The sequence below is a fragment of the Cebus imitator genome, unplaced genomic scaffold, assembly GCF_001604975.1.
Source record: "Cebus imitator isolate Cc_AM_T3 unplaced genomic scaffold, Cebus_imitator-1.0 Scaffold216, whole genome shotgun sequence".
Classification (NCBI taxonomy): Eukaryota; Metazoa; Chordata; class Mammalia; order Primates; family Cebidae; genus Cebus; species Cebus imitator.
The window spans coordinates 3,048,492-3,053,872 of NW_016107531.1; the positions used below are offsets into that span (position 1 = coordinate 3,048,492).

The window sequence follows — 5,381 nt, forward strand, 5'->3', positions numbered from 1 at the left end:
TTTGAACCTAGGTCTTTCTGATACAGAGGCTAAGCTGCCTCATCACTCATTTCTGGACCAACTAAGGGCTTTTCTCCGTGGAAATAGGGAGAAAGAAGATTCGATGGAGAAGCCTAACACTGATTCCTGCTAAAGGCAAGTCCAGGCACTGGCGAATCTTGCCAGAATTCAGCCTCCGACCCAGGCCTTCCCCTGCACCGGAGAAGCGGCGCGCATGCGCCCGGCCTCCCTCCCGGCCCCGCCCCGCGGGAAGCCGTGGCTCCTTGCTTTCAGCTCTGGGGCTTGCGCACTACGTCCCCAGCCAGAGGCTCCTTCCCCGTCGGGGACTTCCGGAGCGCCGGGGTGTGGTTCCGGGTCGTGTGCTGCTTCGGGTAATAGGGCTGCTGCTCGGCCGGCTGGCGGCGGCGGCGGCGGCGGCGGCGGCGGCGAGCACCACGGGCATGAGGGCGAACCCGGGAAGCGGTAGCTGAGCGGGCCGGGAGGAGAGCCGGTCCCAGTGGATCCCGAGAGTGCAGAGCTCGGGGCAGGGGCCGGGAGGCGTGGGGGAGCCGGGCCCTCCCCTCAGGAACGTGTCCCGGGGCCGACGCGGCCCGTAGTGTGGAAGCAGCTTCAGGTAAAGGTTGCCCCAGCCGCCAGCTCCCCGCTCGCCCGTCAGCCCACCAGCTTGCCCACCTGGTGACCCTCTCACCTCTCCGGTTTCGGCGCTGCTCAGCGGGCCGCCTACCGGGCTCCTGCTCAGGTGGCCCGGGAGCATCCGTTTTCCGGCCTTTACCAGAACTGGGGGCTGTCAGGAGTCTGAGGCGGGTGTGTGATTTAGGGGAAGGGAAGCCCGTGGACCTGGTAGTGTTCGGGAGTAGCGGGTTGTGGGGCGGTAGAGGGTGCAGTTGGCTCCGGCAGTTTCTGGTCTTGCACTTGGCAATATCCAGGTGCCCTGTTCTTCATAATGTGAAAATCAAGGATTTCAAGCATTGCCTGTGTAGTCTTTTTTCCTTGTGTACATTTTCCCCATCGCCCTAAAGGGGTTAATAGCCTCGCAGCTACAGTGCTGCCGAACTTTGATTCAGTTCTTTGTTTATGGGAGTGGCAAGGAGTCCTTTAGATTTGTTTAAGGCTGGGGGAAAAAAAGCTTGTAGTGTCAACAAGAGTATGACTTTAACCAGAGACCCCCAAATCAACCCAGAAACTGGTTAAAACTTCCTTTTGAATGAGTGAAAAGTAACTTTTGAAGCCCACGACAGTTTCTGGCACTGTGCAAAGCACCATGTTTTATAAACCCAAATCGGCAAAGTTCAAAACTTTCCCAGGTGTGAACAGTCAAATGGAGACACATCGGTTTAAAAAAAAAGCAGCGTTCTCATTCTCTTGACAAGCAGAAGGGGTGGATTCCTAACGTTAAAACCCACTTGAGCAGAGGGGGAGGTACCGTGTTTTATTCTTTATATTTTCTGAGCCCACACAAGGTGCCTAGTAAACACTGAGAGTTCTTGATGAAGCAATAATTGTTTTCATGTTTTTCAGTTCACACACCTGCGGGTTGTGGAGCATGCTGGTAGCCCTTTCCCATTCAGCTGAGTGCTCATGCCTACCTTAAATACTGTGTGTACCAGACTGCACTTACATTCCCTTACATCTCGGAATCTGGCTCCTGGTTGCCTTCCCAGTTATGCTTGAAAAGGTCTCCTATTTTGAGACGGAGTGTAGTTCTTGTTGCCAAGCTGGGGTGCAATGGCGTGATCTCAGCTCACTGCAGCCTCCGCCTCCTGGGTTCAAGCAGTTCCCCTGCCTCAGCCTCTCAATTAGCTGGTACAGGTGTGCACGACCACGCCTGGCTAATTTTGTATTTTTAGTAGAGATGAGGTTTCTCCGTATTGGTCAGCCTGGTCTCAAACTCCCAACTTCAGGTGGTCCGCCTTGGCCTTCCAAAGTGTTGGGATTACAGGCCTGAGCCACCGTGTCTGGCCAAGGTCTCCTTCTTTAATTACCCCACCCTGATCCATTACTCTAAATAAGTACGCTCTCAATCACTTGTGTTCTTTCCTGTTCCATTGATTTTTTTTAGGACATTCTCCCTACCCTGCCTAGGTTTCCCCTTTTCTCTATCGAGACGCTTCCCACGGCTCAGCTGAAGTTGGCTTCTCCCAACCAATTCCCGACAACTCCAGCTGGAAGTGATTTTCCTCTAGAATTCTATAAGCACTCGTTTTATCTACAATTATTTAATTTAGTAAATGTTTACTAAGTATGTATATATATGCCAGGTACCATGCTAGACAATGTAGAGATAAATAAGATTCAGTCCTTGCTTCCAGGGAGATCAATGTAGTGAAACAGAGATAAGGGAAATTAATAATTCTAACACAGTGATAAGTACATTGTGTAAAAGTTCTTGTTGTGACAGTGGTAGTCCAGGAGGGGAATGGGTTATTCACTTTTGAGGGATGGGATGTGGCCAGGTAATCCTTCATAATTTGAGGTAAATTAAACTTTAAGTATTTACTATGTATTGGGTATTATATAGGGGTTTCTATTGTTTAATCATTTTAACTTCATTTTACAGATTAGGAAGACCCAATAAATTACACAGCTGGTACCAGACAGAGCCAGGATTCAAAGCCAGGTCTGTCTGATGCCTAAATTTGTGCTTTTTCCATTACATGTCTTGCCTTTTTCTCACACTCTCTCTCTCTCTATGCAAGTAAATATTGAAACAAAAAAGTATACAGGACGAAACAGATGAATGTTAAAATGAATGGTACAGAAATCTTTTAAATGCAAAGGCTGTGCTCTTCCAAGGCAAGGAGATGGCAGGTGGATTAGCTCAGCTTTGAATATGAGCAGAGAAGACAGTATAGAAAATAAGCATGGACTCTGGATTCAATTCCTGGTCTCTATTCTTACTGGATATGTGACCTTTGACACATAACTCCAAGCATAATTTTCTTCAGCTAGGGGTTGGGTTAGGGAATAATACCACATGGAGTGTTGTGAATATTTATTGAACTAATGGGGATAGAGGGCCTGGTACATGGTAAAGTTCCCCAAAATAAATAGCTATAAGATACAAAGGTATAATGCTTGAAGCATGGTTTTAGAGTGGTGAATGAATTTACAGCCTGAGTCAAACAAGTCATTGCTTCTTTTAGCAGGGTACAAGGATGGAAAGTTGGAGGGGCAGTAGGGGTCAGAGTTAGTGAGGGCTGAGTACCAGGCAAGAGGTGAATTCCAGTTTCTGCTAATAACTTTTCCAGTGAATAAACACTTCAAGGATCTATGATTCATTTCAGCAGTGCCAGGCAAAATGTTAGACCTTGGGGATACAAAGACAAATCAAATTGGGTTCCTATCCTGAGGTCATTGACATTCTAGTAGAGGAGATGTGCATGTGTGGGTGAACTATAATAAAGTACTTTGGGTTCTAAGGTAGAAGTCCCCAGGGAGTCTCACAAAGCACTGTGAAGGGAACACTGATGATGCTAGGTAGTGCGTACTCTGCCAGCATGATGTTAAACGCTGTATCTCATTTTTTTTCTTGTATGAGAAGGTGTTATTAGCATCCTGATTTTGCCAGTGATGAAACTGGGGCACAGAGACCTTGAATAACTTCCTTTAGTTGATGCTACTGGTGGAGCTGTAAGAAAGAGGGGATTGTCTGCTAAACACTGGGATCTGCACTCTTCATTACTCCGCCATGTTGCTTGTTCTTTGTGATGTGGATGGAGACCCTCTGGAAAGGCTTCAGAGAGAAACTTGCCCTTGAGCTGTAGCTTCAGTGTGCCGGTCACTGTGAGACAGGAGGGATAATGAGGAATGGAGTGGCCTCTGCACTAAAGGAGCTCATAGCCTAATCTATTGAGATATTTTTCTTTTTTGGTGGGGGAGGTTGTTTTCTTATTGGCTTATACCTGAAGACTTCAGAAACTTTTGCAGTTGAGTGGATTTATGTGTTTCAGGCTAAGATAATTTGCTAGCCATCTGTTATTCTGATGTATAGGCCTTACTGTTAAGGACACAGTCATAGATGTTAAATTATTATATGACAAGGACTTCTGTCACATTACCTTTTAGTCTTGCTTTATCACCCAGGATGGAGTGCAGTGGCACAGTCTTGGCTCATTGCAACCTCTGCCTCCTGGGTTGAAGCGATTCTTGTGCCTCAGCCTCCCAAGTAACTGGGACTATAGGCAGGCACCACCATGCCTGGCCAATTTTTGTGTTTTTAGTAGAGACGGGGTTTTGCCATGTTGGCTGGTCTGGTCTCGAACTCTTGACCTCAAGTGATCCACCTGCCCTCGGGCTCTCAAAGTGCTAAGATTACAGGTATGAGCCACCATGCCTGGCCACATTACATTTTATCACCATGGGAGGTGCCCTGACTTCGTTTCGGTGAGTTTGAAGTTTTTGTGAAGTTTGACTCAGAAGTCAGTGTATTTCAGCCTGTGTTCAGTTTAAGAGGCTCAGTGGTTAAATATGTTACCTGAGTTACAGCTAATGTGAGATAGAGCCACAAAAAACTGGCCAAAAAAGAGTAAACAAATTAAATTACTGTTATTCTGTTTGAGTGTCTACCCCAGTAGTCTCCAAGTCCGATGCCTGTTGTGTAGTAGGATGAGTAGGCCAGGCCTTGGTGAACTGGTGAGCACAGACTCAAACCAAAGAGGGCAGTCGCTGCTCAGCTCCACTTGTTGCCATGTGAGGAAGTGGGCCAGTGTCCTTGGATCTTTTGATTTTTTTGGGAAAAGATGCTGGAAATCTGGATTTTTATATATATTTTTAAATGTATGTAACTTTTAGAGACAGGGTGCCATTCTGTCAGGCTGGAGTGCAATTTCATGGTAATAGCTTACTACAACCTTGAATTCCTGGGCTCAAGCGATTCTCCTGCCTCTGCTCCCACAGTAGCTAGGACTATAGGTGCATGATACCATGTGTAGCTAGTTTCTTTTTGTTTTTGAGACAGAGTCTTGCTCTTGTTGCCCAGGCTGGAGTGCAATGGCGCGATCTCGGCTCACTGCAACATCTGCCTCCCAGGTTCAAGCGATTCTCATGCCTTAGCCTCCTGAGTAGTTGGGATTACAGGCACCTGCCACCACGCCCAGCTAATTTTTGTATTTTTAGTAGAGATGGGGTTTCACCATGTTGGCCAGGCTGGTCTCGAACTCCTGTCTTCAGGCGATCCTCCTGGCTGTAATCCCAGCACTTTGGGAGGCCAAGGTGGGTGGGTCACCTGAGGTCAGGAGTTTGAGACCAGCCTGACCAACCCGGTGAAACCCCATCTTTACTAAAAATACAAAATTAGCCAGGCGTGTTGGAGCATACCTGTAATATCAGCTACTTGGGAGGCTGAGGCAGGAGAATTGCTTGAACCTGGGAGGTGGAGGTTG

The 5,381-nt window shown here is 47.5% G+C and overlaps 1 protein-coding gene across 5 annotated transcripts in view; it reads left to right on the plus strand.

Moving 5' to 3' along the window:
* The first annotated feature begins 326 nt into the window (after positions 1–326).
* Positions 327–5,381, plus strand: part of MAPKAP1 (MAPK associated protein 1) — a 267,937-nt gene continuing 262,882 nt past the window's right edge. For 2 of the 5 annotated variants that reach the window (XM_037745939.1, XM_017549147.1), the window contains exon 1: positions 327–613. The gene's annotated coding sequence lies outside the window, so the exon portion shown is untranslated. Of the gene's footprint in view, positions 614–2,557; positions 2,618–5,381 lie in introns of all 5 variants that reach the window. The other 3 variants (XM_017549141.2, XM_017549144.2, XM_037745940.1) reach the window with 2 other exon arrangements.